Source organism: Triturus cristatus, chromosome 1_1, assembly GCF_964204655.1.
Source record: "Triturus cristatus chromosome 1_1, aTriCri1.1, whole genome shotgun sequence".
Taxonomy (NCBI): Eukaryota; Metazoa; Chordata; class Amphibia; order Caudata; family Salamandridae; genus Triturus; species Triturus cristatus.
Window position 1 is genome coordinate 726,190,224 of NC_140579.1, and position 17,503 is coordinate 726,207,726.

A 17,503-nucleotide genomic window follows, 5' to 3' on the forward strand; every position below is an offset into this window, starting at 1 on the left:
CATGCTGATGGTGACTGATGAAGAACAGGAAGCAGAGAGTGAGCCACTCCCTGACCTCCTATCCTACAGCCCAAAAGATGGGTCAGTAGATGGTGTGATTTTCTCAGACACCCTCTCTGCCCAACAGCAGACTGACTGCAAGCAAGTCTTGCAACAATATGCTAGCCTCTTTTCCCTGACCCCTGGTCTGACAAGCTGGTGTACCCATGATGTGGACACTGGTGACAGTGCACCTGTCAAGAACAAAATCTATCGACAGTCAGATCAAGTCAAGGAAAGCATCAAAGCTGAGGTCAGCAAGATGCTGGAGTTAGGGGTCATTGAGCCTTCAGAGAGCCCCTGGGCTAGCCCAGTGGTTCTGGTCCCCAAACCTCATCAACAGGGTGAAAAGAGAGAGATGAGGTTCTGTGTGGACTATAGAGGGCTCAACTCTGTCACCAAGACAGATGCTCACCCTATCCCAAGAGCAGATGAACTGATAGACAAATTGGGGGCTGCCAAATTTCTCAGTACCTTTGACTTAACTGCAGGGTACTGGCAGATTGGCATGGCCCCAGGAGCAAAAGAAAAAACATCATTCTCCACCCCTGATGGGCATTATCAGTTTACTGTGATGCCCTTTGGGTTAAAGAATGCCCCTGCCACCTTCCAGAGGTTGGTGAACCATGTCCTGGCTGGGTTGGAGTCCTTTAGTGCAGCTTATCTTGATGATATTGCTGTCTTTAGCTCCACCTGGCAGGATCACCTGATCCACCTTGGGAAGGTTTTAGAGGCTCTGCAGAGCGCAGGTCTCACTATCAAGGCATCCAAATGCCAGATAGGGCAGGGCACTGTGGTGTACTTGGGCCACCTTGTAGGTGGAGGCCAGGTACAGCCCTTACAACCCAAAATCCAGGCCATCATGGACTGGATAGCTCCAACAACCCAGACCCAAGTCAGGGCATTCCTTGGCTTGACTGGGTACTACAGGAGGTTTGTGAAGGGGTATGGGTCCATTGTGACCCCCCTCACAGAACTCACCTCCAAGAAAATGCCCAAGAAAGTTAACTGGACAGTCAGTTGTCAAAAGGCTTTTGACACCCTAAAAGAAGCAATGTGCTCAGCACCAATTCTAAAAGCTCCAGATTATGCCAAGCAGTTCATAGTGCAGACTGATGCCTCTGAGCTAGGGATAGGAGCGGTCCTATCCCAGACCAATGATGAAGGCCAAGACCAACCTGTTGCTTTTATAAGCAGAAGACTACTCCCTAGAGAGCAGCGTTGGAGTGCCATTGAGAGGGAGGCCTTTGCTGTGGTTTGGTCCCTGAAGAAGCTGAGGCCATACTTGTTTGGCACTCACTTCCTAGTTCAAACTGACCACAGACCTCTCAGATGGCTAATGCAGATGAAAGGGGAAAATCCAAAACTACTGAGGTGGTCCATCTCCCTACAGGGAATGGACTTTGAAGTGGAACACAGACCAGGGACTGCCCATGCCAATGCAGATGGACTTTCCAGGTTCTTCCACTTAGACAATGAAGACTCCATAGGACAAGGTTAGTCTCATCACCTTTCGTTTGGGGGGGGGGTTGTGTGAGAAAGTGCCATCTTTCTTGCATGGTATGCCCCCACTTTTTGCTAAATTGCTGAATGTACTTCGATTGAGTGTACCCTGGGTTCCTGCCAATCAGGTGCCCAGGGCCTATGTTCCTTCCTTAAACCACACAAACCCCAAATTGGCAAACCCTAGCCACATGTCAGCCCCTAGTAAATGGTACCCTAGGTACCCAGGGCCTTGTGACCAGGGAAGGCCTCTAAGGGCTGCAGCACTCATTGTGCCACCCTCAGAGGCCCTGTACCCTTACACACACACACTGCCCTTGCAGGCTGAGTGTCTGGGTGCAGGACAAAACAAAGAGTCGACATGGCACACATCACTGTGTACCATGCCCATCACCTACACTGCCAAGGCATATGTCAGCCACCCCTCTAGCTGGGTGCATTACGCCTATGGTGTGGGCACAGGAGCAGGAGCCCTGTGCCCCTACAGTACCCAGGTCCATTCCTGGGCACTGTAAGTGCAGTGCTGTCATTTAAGAATACATGGTGCTGAGAGCTTGTCAAACACGAGCTCCACAGCACCATATTGGCAACACTGAAGCCTGGGAAGTTTGGTATCAAACTTCTCAGCACATTGAACCCACACTGATGCCAGTGTAGGATTTAATGTACTAAGCACCCCAGAGGGCATCTTAGAAGATGCCCCCTTACAGCTAACTTGCAATCCACGTCTGCTCTGAGGCTGCCCAGGCTGCCACACAGCAGACACGTTGCTGGACCCCTGGGTGGGAGAGCCCCTGCTCTCCCGGGCCTGCAACAATGCACATCCTGGGTGAGGTGAGAAATCTCCTCCCCCAGGATGAGCAAAGGGAAGCTTCAAAGGCATGCCGCCAGTTGGAGTTTCCCCAGGCCACTGCAACCCCCCACTCTGGCGGGAAGCTTGGCCGGAAACCCCATACAAGGACAGGGGATGTGCCAGCCTGCCCACCCCACCCCTCAGGTGGGGGAGGCGAGGTGAAGCACATCTCCGGGCTCTCGCCATCTTGAAGATGGGAGGCCCTACCCTATCAGGATCAGGCGACTGCCCCCCTCCCACAGGAGAGAGGCAGGATAGGGGGTGTACCCACCCCAGGACAAGGACCCATTGGTCCCTGGCCTTCACCTACCTGTAACGCCCCTAAATCTAGTATTTAGGGGCCCCCTGAACCTTCCTTCCTCAGATTCCAGATAGAAAAACGACAAGAAGAGCAAGAAGAACAAAGACCTGCCCTGCAGCTGCTAAAAAGAGAAGAAGACACCAACTGCTTTGGCCCCAGCCCTACCGGCCTGTCGACTCTCGAACCTGCACCAGCGCGGCATCCCACGTGGCCAGCAACCTCACCAACCCCGGAGGACCTGGCTACCTTTTAGCTCTAAGCCCCTGGGACTCCCACGAGTAGAGGCTCTACTCAAGAAACCTACTTGCTATCCCTGGCACCAGCCCGGGACCGCGGACCCAACACACTCTGCACCAGCCAAGCCTGGCCAGTACCGGAGTGGACAAAGACCCAGAGGACGACCCCACGGCGACTGTGACCCAGAGTCCGGCACCCAAGGACCCCCCTCGACATCCCGGAAGAAGCCTGCAGCCTCAGAACCAAGTGCCACCCCAGCCGCGATCAACCAGAGGGTAAGATTCCCGACGTCAAAAGGCACCCCTGCACCCGGCGCCCTGCGACCCCCTGTGCCCAATCCCGGGGTACCCACCTAACCTACAACTACCCAACTTACCTCTCGAAGTGGTGGTGGCACCTGAAACATCCTCGTCCCCGAGCCTGCAGCCTCTTTCCAAACCGGAACATTCCCATTGATTTCCATTGAGCGCCCTAAGGCTCAAAAGCACCCTGCACCCAGCCGCCCGAGTGGCCCTGGCAGTGCCCTCTCTACACTAACCTACTTCCCCACTTGCCCTGAGTAAGTGACCAGGAGCCCAGCTCCCACAGCCGCGTGGCTTGCCAGACAGCAGCCACCAACCAAGGCCCCCCTATCCCTCATAGGATAACATTGGGCCCAACTCTCTCTGCACCCGGCCGTCCTGAAACCGCTGAGGGTGAACCAACTGTACCTACCTGACACTGGGGGACCCCTGAGTCCATGCCCGGAATTTCAACACTACCAGTCGAGTACTTACCCTTAAACCGCTAACTTCATTTTCCTCATAGGGTAACATTGACTGGCTTTTTCTTCAAAAATCTTCTAAGTGTGAACTTTTCAAAACTGCAAAAATTCACCAAAAATCAGCCAAGTGACAAAAACGAATTTACTCACCTGCTCCTAGGTGAGCTCCCAGTGCTGGATCTTGGTGCCCAGCCCTGACTCTGAAAAGTGTTCACAACTATACTTACTTCTAACTCATTTTTCTCCCATAGGAAACCATTGTCTGCTTTTCTGTGAAATTTCTTCTAAGTGTCTACTTTTGCAAATTTGAAATATTCTTTTAAAATCGTACCATTTCTGCAAACGAAATTACTTACCTGCTTTTGATAAGGACCCCAGTCCTGGGTCTAGGCACCCAGTCCTGGATTACTAAAGTAACGATAAAGTACTCTACCTGCAATTTGAATTTCTTGCCATAGAGATCCATTGAATGTTTTCTGTGAAATATTTTCTAAGTGCTAACTTTTGAAATAGCTAAATATTATTTAAAAATCATTACAGTTATTAAGTCGACTTTCATCACTTGATTCTGAATACTGACCCCAGGCTGGTTCTAGGATCCAGACCTGGAATTCCAAAAGTAATCTGAAAAGTAATTTATTACAAATAACCTGAATTTACCATTGAGCTCAATGCATTGTTATGTTTAGGAAATAGGATTGTTTATTGCAACCAACTGTGACTGTTTAACACAAATTTATTGCTTGAAACAAAAGTATTTATATTCAACCTCTCATTCTGAGAAAGTATATTTTTACCCCCCTTGTGGTTCTAAAAATAAAACAAGCATATATTTTATATATACAAATCATTGGCCTAGAGTTCAGTTATTGAGTGTGTGAAACCATTTGCTGACTGAGTGTGTACAATAAATGCTTTACACTGTCCTCTGGTACTGCCTTACTGCTCGACCAAGCTACCACTTTTGAGAGTAAGGTCATACCTAACTTTGACCTCTATCAGCCTCTGGGGGACTGTGGACTCTGTACACCCTGTACCTATTAGGGAACAGTATATACAGAGCCACTTTCTCACATTGGTGGATCAGCGGTGGGATACAAACTTGCATTTGTTGGACTACTTGGTTACCATCTGATCACACGACAGAACTCTTAAAAATTGCCTTTAGAATTCTGATTGGTTTTTCCAAAATTACTAAAAGTCTTGCTAGGGCCTTGCTTAAGTCCCATTAGAATTTTAGAAAAATAAAAGTCACTATAGTCAGGGTAGAGGGTTAGAACTGTCAGGTTAGAATGTCTCAAACAAACCCAGCTATTAGTGATAATAATAACATGGACCTGGTGGAGGAGCTCGACCTCACACCTTACTTACACTTGTCTTTCAAGGAATTGAGGTCCTTATGTAAACTCAAAAATTTACAAATGGGTCAGCATCCATCCAAACAAGGGCTCCAGGAGCTCCTGGCTGAGTATGCTAAAGACCACCCATCTGAACATGGTGATGGCCAGTCAGATGAGGAAAGGGAAACAGGGGAGGAGGACAGCAACCTCCCCATACTATTCCCTAGGGAGGAGATGGCACCCATACCCTCCAACTCAAGACATAGCATCTGGGCACCTAGAGACCACACAGGTGGCTCTGGTCCCAGAGACAACACTGGGGGACCCCCCAGTGAAGAGGACAGCCTTGTGAGGCTGGCCAAAAGAATAGATCTAGAGTCCAGGCTCCTGGCTCTAGAAAAGGAAAGGAGAGAGATGGGTTTAGCACCCATCAATGGTGGCAGCAATAATAAAAACAAGGATAGGGAGGAAACTTCTGACCTTAAAATCCCCAAAGGGATTGTCCCTAAATTTGAGGAAGGTGATGATATCACCAAATGGTTCACAGCCTTTGAGAGGGCTTGTGATATCAGGAAAGTAAAGAAACCTCTCTGGGGGGCACTCCTGTGGGAACTGTTCTCTGGTAACTGCAGGGACAGGCTTCTGACTCTCTCTGGGCCAGAAGCAGGATCCTATGACCTCATGAAGAAAGCTCTGATTGAGGGATTCGGATTCACCACTGAGGAGTATAGAATTAGATTCAGGGGGGCTCACAAAACCCAGACCCAGTCCTGGATTGATTTTGTAGATTTCTCAGTGAAGACACTGGATGGTTGGTTAGCTGGACATGGTGTGCAGGATTTTACTGGATTGTACAATTTATTCATGAAGGAACATATTTTGAGTAACTGCACAAATGAAAAGTTGCATCAGCATTTGGTAGACCTAGGTCTAATTTCTCCCCAAGAATTGGGAAAGAAGGCAGACCACTGGGTCAAGACTAGGGTGACCAAGACAACCACTGGGGGTGACCAAAAGAAGGTGGTCACAAAACCTCCCCAGGGGAAAGGTGGTGAGAATCCCCAAGATAAAAAGTCTGAGTCTTCCAAAGGGCCCCAAAAACCTGTTCAGGTGGGTGGGACCCAAACTACTCCCTATGTGCCCCAACCATATAGGGGGAAGAACTTTGATCCCTTAAAGGCCTGGTGTAATACCTGTAAGAAGCAGGGACACTTAACTGTATCTTGCCCCCAAAACAAAGCCCCTAAGGCACCCAGTACAGCCACTCCTGGGGCAGCAAGTATACAAATGGGATCAGAGGTGTACCCTGAGCAAATCTGGGAACACACTGAAGCAAGTTTAGTCTCCTTGGGAGAAGTGGAGTTTGCCACTGTGGCTGTGTGGCCCCCCAACTTAAAGAAATACTTACAGTACCCCTGGGTAAATGGAACTAGGGTAGAAGCTCTGAGGGATACAGGTGCCAGTGTCACTATGGTGAAAGACACACTGGTTTCCCCTGAGCAATACTTGATTGGGAAGTCTTACCCAGTCACCAACGCTGACAGTGTCACCACTAGTCATCCCATGGCCATGGTAACCTTAGGCTGGGGGGGGGTTACTGGCCTGAAACAGGTAGTGGTCTCTCCAAAGTTGCCAGCTGCATGCCTGCTTGGAAATGATCTGGAAACCTCAGCCTGGGCTGAAGTTGAGTTAAAGGCCCATGCAGCCATGCTGGGCATCCCTGAATTGGTGTGTGTGCAAACCAGAGCACAGAGCAAGAGGAAGGGTGAAAAAGTAGGTTTGGAGCCTGGAATAATGGCCCAACCAACCAAGAGGAAGGGCAAGGAGACTGGGGGACCAGCTTCTGTACAGCCAAACACTCAGAACCCCTCTCCCCCTGGAGAGGATGTAGATACCCCTGAGGGAACTGAGTCCATGGAGCTTGACCCTTACCAGGTTGAACTCTTGGGCCCAGGGGGACCCTCTAGGGAAGAGCTGTGCCAGGGCCAGCGAGACTGTCCCACTCTTGAAAGCCTGAGACAACAAGCTGCTTCAGAAGCCAGGGGAGATGTCAGTGGTACCCACAGAGCTTATTGGGAAGAGGGATTACTGTATGCTGAGGCAAGAGACCCCACTCCTGGAGCCACCAGGAGGGTGGTAGTGCCACAGAAGTACAGGGAGTTCCTCCTAACTTTGGCTCATGACATCCCCCTAGCTGGACATCTGGGGCAATCCAAAACTTGGGAAAGGTTAGTGAGTCACTTTTACTGGCCCCAGATGCACCAAAAGGTGAAGGAGTTTGTCAGCTCCTGTGTTACCTGTCAGGCCAGTGGCAAGACAGGTGGCCACCCAAAGGCCCCCCTCATTCCACTACCAGTGGTGGGGGTCCCCTTTGAAAGGGTAGGTGTGGACATTGTGGGTCCACTTGAACCTCCCACAGCCTCAGGGAACAAATTCATTCTAGTAGTAGTGGATCATGCTACTAGGTACCCTGAAGCAATTCCACTTAGGACTACTACAGCTCCTGCAGTAGCCAAGGCCCTCCTGGGTGTCTTCACCAGGGTGGGTTTTCCTAAGGAGGTGGTTTCAGACAGAGGTTCCAACTTCATGTCTGCTTACCTAACACACATGTGGAAAGAGTGTGGAGTGCAGTACAAGTTTACTACGCCCTACCACCCACAAACCAATGGCCTTGTTGAGAGGTTCAACAAGACATTGAAGGGTATGATCATGGGACTCCCTGAGAAACTCAAAAGGAGGTGGGATGTCCTGTTACCATGCTTGCTTTTCGCTTACAGGGAAGTGCCACAGAAGGGAGTAGGTTTCTCACCCTTTGAACTTCTGTTTGGTCATCCTGTAAGGGGACCACTATGTCTTGTAAAAGAGGGCTGGGAGAGGCCTCTTCAGGAACCCAAACAAGACATAGTGGACTATGTGCTTGGCCTAAGGTCCAGAATGGCTGAGTATATGGAAAAGGCATCCAAGAACCTTGAGGCCAGCCAGGAGCTCCAGAAGCACTGGTATGACCAAAAAGCTGCACTGGTTGAATTTCAACCAGGGCAACAGGTGTGGGTTTTGGAGCCAGTGGCACCAAGGGCTCTCCAAGACAAATGGAGTGGCCCTTACCCTATCCTAGAGAGAAAGAGTGAGGTCACCTATCTAGTTGACCTGGGCACTAGCAGGACACCCAAAAGGGTCATCCATGTGAACCGCCTTAAACTCTACAATGATAGGGCTGACATCACCATGCTGATGGTGACTGATGAAGAACAGGAAGCAGAGAGTGAGCCACTCCCTGACCTCCTATCCTACAGCCCAAAAGATGGGTCAGTAGATGGTGTGATTTTCTCAGACACCCTCTCTGCCCAACAGCAGACTGACTGCAAGCAAGTCTTGCAACAATATGCTAGCCTCTTTTCCCTGACCCCTGGTCTGACAAGCTGGTGTACCCATGATGTGGACACTGGTGACAGTGCACCTGTCAAGAACAAAATCTATCGACAGTCAGATCAAGTCAAGGAAAGCATCAAAGCTGAGGTCAGCAAGATGCTGGAGTTAGGGGTCATTGAGCCTTCAGAGAGCCCCTGGGCTAGCCCAGTGGTTCTGGTCCCCAAACCTCATCAACAGGGTGAAAAGAGAGAGATGAGGTTCTGTGTGGACTATAGAGGGCTCAACTCTGTCACCAAGACAGATGCTCACCCTATCCCAAGAGCAGATGAACTGATAGACAAATTGGGGGCTGCCAAATTTCTCAGTACCTTTGACTTAACTGCAGGGTACTGGCAGATTGGCATGGCCCCAGGAGCAAAAGAAAAAACAGCATTCTCCACCCCTGATGGGCATTATCAGTTTACTGTGATGCCCTTTGGGTTAAAGAATGCCCCTGCCACCTTCCAGAGGTTGGTGAACCATGTCCTGGCTGGGTTGGAGTCCTTTAGTGCAGCTTATCTTGATGATATTGCTGTCTTTAGCTCCACCTGGCAGGATCACCTGATCCACCTTGGGAAGGTTTTAGAGGCTCTGCAGAGCGCAGGTCTCACTATCAAGGCATCCAAATGCCAGATAGGGCAGGGCACTGTGGTGTACTTGGGCCACCTTGTAGGTGGAGGCCAGGTACAGCCCTTACAACCCAAAATCCAGGCCATCATGGACTGGATAGCTCCAACAACCCAGACCCAAGTCAGGGCATTCCTTGGCTTGACTGGGTACTACAGGAGGTTTGTGAAGGGGTATGGGTCCAATGTGACCCCCCTCACAGAACTCACCTCCAAGAAAATGCCCAAGAAAGTTAACTGGACAGTTAGTTGTCAAAAGGCTTTTGACACCCTAAAAGAAGCAATGTGCACAGCACCAATTCTAAAAGCTCCAGATTATGCCAAGCAGTTCATAGTGCAGACTGATGCCTCTGAGCTAGGGATAGGAGCGGTCCTATCCCAGACAAATGATGAAGGCCAAGACCAACCTGTTGCTTTTATAAGCAGAAGACTACTCCCTAGAGAGCAGCGTTGGAGTGCCATTGAGAGGGAGGCCTTTGCTGTGGTTTGGTCCCTGAAGAAGCTGAGGCCATACTTGTTTGGCACTCACTTCCTAGTTCAAACTGACCACAGACCTCTCAGATGGCTAATGCAGATGAAAGGGGAAAATCCAAAACTACTGAGGTGGTCCATCTCCCTACAGGGAATGGACTTTGAAGTGGAACACAGACCAGGGACTGCCCATGCCAATGCAGATGGACTTTCCAGGTTCTTCCACTTAGACAATGAAGACTCCATAGGACAAGGTTAGTCTCATCACCTTTCGTTTGGGGGGGGGGTTGTGTGAGAAAGTGCCATCTTTCTTGCATGGTATGCCCCCACTTTTTGCTAAATTGCTGAATGTACTTCGATTGAGTGTACCCTGGGTTCCTGCCAATCAGGTGCCCAGGGCCTATGTTCCTTCCTTAAACCACACAAACCCCAAATTGGCAAACCCTAGCCACATGTCAGCCCCTAGTAAATGGTACCCTAGGTACCCAGGGCCTTGTGACCAGGGAAGGCCTCTAAGGGCTGCAGCACTCATTGTGCCACCCTCAGAGGCCCTGTACCCTTACACACACACACTGCCCTTGCAGGCTGAGTGTCTGGGTGCAGGACAAAACAAAGAGTCGACATGGCACACATCACTGTGTACCATGCCCATCACCTACACTGCCAAGGCATATGTCAGCCACCCCTCTAGCTGGGTGCATTACGCCTATGGTGTGGGCACAGGAGCAGGAGCCCTGTGCCCCTACAGTACCCAGGTCCATTCCTGGGCACTGTAAGTGCAGTGCTGTCATTTAAGAATACATGGTGCTGAGAGCTTGTCAAACACGAGCTCCACAGCACCATATTGGCAACACTGAAGCCTGGGAAGTTTGGTATCAAACTTCTCAGCACATTGAACCCACACTGATGCCAGTGTAGGATTTAATGTACTAAGCACCCCAGAGGGCATCTTAGAAGATGCCCCCTTACAGCTAACTTGCAATCCACGTCTGCTCTGAGGCTGCCCAGGCTGCCACACAGCAGACACGTTGCTGGACCCCTGGGTGGGAGAGCCCCTGCTCTCCCGGGCCTGCAACAATGCACATCCTGGGTGAGGTGAGAAATCTCCTCCCCCAGGATGAGCAAAGGGAAGCTTCAAAGGCATGCCGCCAGTTGGAGTTTCCCCAGGCCACTGCAACCCCCCACTCTGGCGGGAAGCTTGGCCGGAAACCCCATACAAGGACAGGGGATGTGCCAGCCTGCCCACCCCACCCCTCAGGTGGGGGAGGCGAGGTGAAGCACATCTCCGGGCTCTCGCCATCTTGAAGATGGGAGGCCCTACCCTATCAGGATCAGGCGACTGCCCCCCTCCCACAGGAGAGAGGCAGGATAGGGGGTGTACCCACCCCAGGACAAGGACCCATTGGTCCCTGGCCTTCACCTACCTGTAACGCCCCTAAATCTAGTATTTAGGGGCCCCCTGAACCTTCCTTCCTCAGATTCCAGATAGAAAAACGACAAGAAGAGCAAGAAGAACAAAGACCTGCCCTGCAGCTGCTAAAAAGAGAAGAAGACACCAACTGCTTTGGCCCCAGCCCTACCGGCCTGTCGACTCTCGAACCTGCACCAGCGCGGCATCCCACATGGCCAGCAACCTCACCAACCCCGGAGGACCTGGCTACCTTTTAGCTCTAAGCCCCTGGGACTCCCACGAGTAGAGGCTCTACTCAAGAAACCTACTTGCTATCCCTGGCACCAGCCCGGGACCGCGGACCCAACACACTCTGCACCAGCCAAGCCTGGCCAGTACCGGAGTGGACAAAGACCCAGAGGACGACCCCACGGCGACTGTGACCCAGAGTCCGGCACCCAAGGACCCCCCTCGACATCCCGGAAGAAGCCTGCAGCCTCAGAACCAAGTGCCACCCCAGCCGCGATCAACCAGAGGGTAAGATTCCCGACGTCAAAAGGCACCCCTGCACCCGGCGCCCTGCGACCCCCTGTGCCCAATCCCGGGGTACCCACCTAACCTACAACTACCCAACTTACCTCTCGAAGTGGTGGTGGCACCTGAAACATCCTCGTCCCCGAGCCTGCAGCCTCTTTCCAAACCGGAACATTCCCATTGATTTCCATTGAGCGCCCTAAGGCTCAAAAGCACCCTGCACCCAGCCGCCCGAGTGGCCCTGGCAGTGCCCTCTCTACACTAACCTACTTCCCCACTTGCCCTGAGTAAGTGACCAGGAGCCCAGCTCCCACAGCCGCGTGGCTTGCCAGACAGCAGCCACCAACCAAGGCCCCCCTATCCCTCATAGGATAACATTGGGCCCAACTCTCTCTGCACCCGGCCGTCCTGAAACCGCTGAGGGTGAACCAACTGTACCTACCTGACACTGGGGGACCCCTGAGTCCATGCCCGGAATTTCAACACTACCAGTCGAGTACTTACCCTTAAACCGCTAACTTCATTTTCCTCATAGGGTAACATTGACTGGCTTTTTCTTCAAAAATCTTCTAAGTGTGAACTTTTCAAAACTGCAAAAATTCACCAAAAATCAGCCAAGTGACAAAAACGAATTTACTCACCTGCTCCTAGGTGAGCTCCCAGTGCTGGATCTTGGTGCCCAGCCCTGACTCTGAAAAGTGTTCACAACTATACTTACTTCTAACTCATTTTTCTCCCATAGGAAACCATTGTCTGCTTTTCTGTGAAATTTCTTCTAAGTGTCTACTTTTGCAAATTTGAAATATTCTTTTAAAATCGTACCATTTCTGCAAACGAAATTACTTACCTGCTTTTGATAAGGACCCCAGTCCTGGGTCTAGGCACCCAGTCCTGGATTACTAAAGTAACGATAAAGTACTCTACCTGCAATTTGAATTTCTTGCCATAGAGATCCATTGAATGTTTTCTGTGAAATATTTTCTAAGTGCTAACTTTTGAAATAGCTAAATATTATTTAAAAATCATTACAGTTATTAAGTCGACTTTCATCACTTGATTCTGAATACTGACCCCAGGCTGGTTCTAGGATCCAGACCTGGAATTCCAAAAGTAATCTGAAAAGTAATTTATTACAAATAACCTGAATTTACCATTGAGCTCAATGCATTGTTATGTTTAGGAAATAGGATTGTTTATTGCAACCAACTGTGACTGTTTAACACAAATTTATTGCTTGAAACAAAAGTATTTATATTCAACCTCTCATTCTGAGAAAGTATATTTTTACCCCCCTTGTGGTTCTAAAAATAAAACAAGCATATATTTTATATATACAAATCATTGGCCTAGAGTTCAGTTATTGAGTGTGTGAAACCATTTGCTGACTGAGTGTGTACAATAAATGCTTTACACTGTCCTCTGGTACTGCCTTACTGCTCGACCAAGCTACCACTTTTGAGAGTAAGGTCATACCTAACTTTGACCTCTATCAGCCTCTGGGGGACTGTGGACTCTGTACACCCTGTACCTATTAGGGAACAGTATATACAGAGCCACTTTCTCACACATGGTGATAGACATGGTGGTGGTGGATGTGGTGCACATGGTGGTGGAGGACATGGATGTGGTGGTGGACGTGGATGTGGTGGACATGGTGGTGGACATGGTGGTGGACATGGTGGTGGACATGGTTGTGGACATGGTGGTGGAAGTGGTGGTGGTGGACATGGTGGTAGATGTGGGGGTGGAGGTGGTGGGGTGGACTGGGTGTTGGTGGATGTGGTGGTGGTAGATGTGGTGGACATGGTGGTGGTGGAGGTAGACATGGTGGTGGATGTGGTGGTGGATGTGGTGGTGGTGGTGGATGTGGTGGTGGTGGATGTGGTGATGGTGGATGTGGTGATGGTGGATGTGGTGATGGTGGATGTGCTGGATGTTGTGGTGGTGGATGTGGTGGTGGTGGACGTGGTGGTGGACGTGATGATGGATATGGTGGACGTGGATTTGGTGGATGTGGTGGTGGACGTGGTGGTGGTTGTGGATGTGATCATGGACATGGTGGTGGACATGGTGGTGGACGTGGTGGTGGTGGATGTGGTAGTGGTAGATGTAGTGGATGTAGTGGTGTAGGACAAGGTGGTGGTGGATGTGGTAGTGTATGTGGTGGTGGTGGACATGGTGGTGGTGGTGGATGTGGTGTTGGACGTGGTGGTGGATAGGGTGTTGGTGGATGGGGTGGTGGACGTGGTGGTGGCCATAATGATGGTGGACGTGGTGGTGGTGGACGTGGTGGTGGTAGATGTGGTGGTGGTGGATGTGGTGGTGGTGGATGTGGTGGTGGTGGACCTAGTGTTGGTGGACGTGGTGGTGGTGGACGTGGTCGTGAATGTGGTAGTGGTGGTGGAGGACATGGTGGAGGTGGGCATGGCAGACATGGTTGTGGCAGACGTTGGGTGGCGGACGTGGTGGTGGCGGATGTGGTGGAGGATGTGTAGGATGTTGTAGTGGTGGAGGATATGGTGGTGAAATACGCAGAGCCTGGCTAGTGCCATTGTGCCGAAATTTGGGAATAAAGCATTGTGCACAAGCCTGCAGGATTTTACGCTATGACACTTCCCCCCCAATTGTGTTCTCTGTTTCCCGCTTTTTATATGTTATGTGGAGAAGAAGGTCTGCCTTGATAATCTAATCAACTATTTATTTTTAATACAAATGGAATTTAATTGTTCATTCCTGCTACTTTGATAACTGTTGTTTAATAACTTTTTATCTATAAATACTGAATTATTTATGTATTTTATGTATATGTATATATTTTATATGTGCTTTTATGGTCATCGACCGAAATAAAGCTATCAAAGTGAAGTGAAGTGATATGGTGGTGGACATGGAGGTGGGCATGGTGGACCTGGTGGTGGTGGACCTGGTGGTAGTGGACATGGTGGTAGTGGATGTGGTGGTAGACGTGGTGGTGGTGGACGTGGTGGTGGTGGATGATGTGGTGGTGGTGGTGGATGACATGGTGGTGGATGTGGTGGTGGTGGACATGGTGGTGGTGGAGGAGGTTGTGGTGGACGTGGTGGTGGTGGATGATGTGGTGGTGGTGGTGGATGACATGGTGGTGGATGTGGTGGTGGTGGAGGTGGTGGTGATAGAGGATGTGGTGGTAGAGGACATGGTGGTGGTGGAGGATGTGGCGGTGGTGGAGGATGTGGTGGTGGTAGAGGACGTGGTGGTGGTGGCAGACATGGTGGTGGCAGACGTGGTGGTGGTAGACGTGGTGGTGGTGAATGTGGTGAATGTGGTGGTGCTGGAGGTGGTGGTGGTGGAGGATGTGGTAGTGGTAGAGGATGTGGTGGATGTGGTGTTGGTGGATGACGTGGTGGTGGTGGATGACGATGTGGTGATGGATGATGTGGTGGTGATGGATGACATGGTGGTGATGGAGGATGTGGTGGTGGATGTGATGGTGGTGGATGTGGTGGTGGACATGGTGGTGGATGTGGTGGTGGATGTGGTGGTGGACGTGGTGGGGTGGAGGATGATGTGGTGGTGATGGAGGATGTGGTGGTGATGGAGGACGTGGTGGTGGTGGACATGGTGGTGGTGGACGTGGTGGAGGATGTGGTGGTGGTAGTGGTTGTAGAGGTGGTGGAGGACATGGTGGATGTGGTGGTGGTGGACGTGGTGGTGGTGGACATGGTGGTGGTAATGGATGTGGTCCTGGTGGTGGTGGACGTGGTGGTGGAGGACATGGTGGTGGACATGGACATGGTGGTGATGTGGTGGAGGACTTGGTGGAGGACTTGGTGGTAGTGGAGGATGTGGTGGTGGTGGAGGACGTGGTGGTGGTGGAGGACATGGTGGTGGATGTAGTGGTGGTCGATTTGGTGGTGGATGTGGTGGTGGATGTGGTGGTGGACGTGGTGGTGGATGTGGTTGTGGAGGACATGGTGGTGGACGTGGTGGTGGATGTGGTGGTGGTGGATGATGTGGTGGTGGTGGATGACGTGGTGGTGGATGACATGGTGGTGGACGTGGTGGTGATGGAGGATGTGGTGGTGATGGAGGATGTGGTGGTGGATGTGGTGGTGGATGTTGTGGTGAAGGTGGTGGATGTGGTGGTGGACATGGTGGTGGATGTGGTGGTGGACGTGGTGATGGTGGACATGGTGGTAGTGGATGTGGTGGTGTTGGATGTGGTGGTGGAGGTGCTGGACGTGGTGGTGGACATGGTGGTGGTGGTGGTGGACATGTTAGTGGTTGTGGTGGATGTGGTGGTGGTAATGGTGGTGGTGGAGGATGATGTGATGGTGATGAAGGGTGTGGTGGTGATGGAGAACGTGGTGGTAGTGAACATGGTGGTGGTAGACATGGTGGAGGATGTGGTGGTGGTGGTTGTGGAGGTAGTGGAGGACATTGTGGATGTGGTGGTGGTGGACGTGGTGGTGGACGTGGTGGTGGTGGACATGGTATTGGTCATGGACATGGACCTGGTGGTGGTGGACATGGTGGTGGTGGAAGTGGTGGTGGACTTGGTGGTGGTGGAGGACATGGTGGTGGTGGAGGACGTGGTGGTGGTGGTGGAGGACATGTTAGTGGTGGAGGATGTGGTGGTGGATATGGTGGTAGTGGATGTGGTGGTGGTGGTGGATGTGGTAGTGGAGGTGGTAGATGTGGTGGTGGAGGTTGTGGACATGGTGGTGGTATATGTGGTGGTGGATGCAGTTGTGGTGGTGGATGTGGTGGTAGTGTTGGATGTGGTGGTGGATGTGATGGTGGTGGAGGATGTGGTGGTGGACATGGTGGTGGACATGGTAATGGTGGATGTGGTGGAACTGGTGGTGGTGGACATGGAGGTAGACGTGGTGGTGGTGGTGGATGTGTTGGTGGTGGATGTGGTGGTGATGGATGTGGAGGTGGTGGATGTGGTGGTGGAGCTGGTGGTGGATGTGGTGGTGGTGGATGTGGTGGTGGTGGACGTGGTGGTGGATGTGGTAGTGGACATGGTAGATGTGGAGGATGTGGTGGTGGTGGATGTGGTAGACATGGTGGTGGTGGATGTGGTGAACGGGATGGTGGTGGTGGAGGAAATGGTGGTGGTGTATGTGGTGGATGTGGTGGTGGTGGACGAGGTGGTGATGGACATGGTGGTAGTGGACGTGGTGGTGGTAGACGTGGTGGTGGTGGACATTGTGGTGGTGGATGTGGTGGTGGTGCACATGGTGGTGGTGGACATGGTGGTGGTGGACGTGGATGTGGTGGTGGATGTGGTCATGGTGGACATGGTGGTGGAAGTGGTGGTGGTGGACATGGTGGTGGATGTGGTGGTGGACATGGTGGGGTGGACTGGGTGTTGGTGGATGTGGTGGTGGTGGTAGATATGGTGGACATGATGGTGGTGGAGGTGGACATGGGGTGGACAAGGTGTTGGTGGACATGGTGGTAGATGTGGTGGTCGATGTGGTGGTGGATGTGGATATGGTGATGGTGGACGTGGTGGATGTGGTGGTGGTGGACGTGATGATGGATATGGTGGACATGGATTTGGTGGACATGGTGGTGGATGTGATCATGGACATGGTGGTGGACATGGTGATGGACGTGGTGGTGGTAGATGTGGTGGTGGTAGACATAGTGGTGGTGGATGTGGTGGTGTATGTGGTGGTGATGGACATGGTGGTGGTGGATGTGGTGTTGGAGGTGGTGGTGGTGGATATGGTGGACATGGAGGTGGATGTGGTGGATGTGGTGGTGGTGGACATGATGGTGGTGGAGGACATGGTGGTGGAGGACATGGTGGTGGAGGACGTGGTGGTGGAGGACATGGTGGTGGTGGACATGGTGGTGGAGGACATGGTGGTGGAGGACGTGGTGCTGGTGGACGTGGTGGTGGATGTGGTGGTGGTGGATGTGGTGGTGGTGGTGTACGTGGTGGTGGTGGATATGGTGGTGGACATGGTGGTGGATGTGGTGGTGGAGGACATGGTGGTGGAGGATGTGATGGAGGACGTGGTGGTGGAGGACATAGTGGTGGT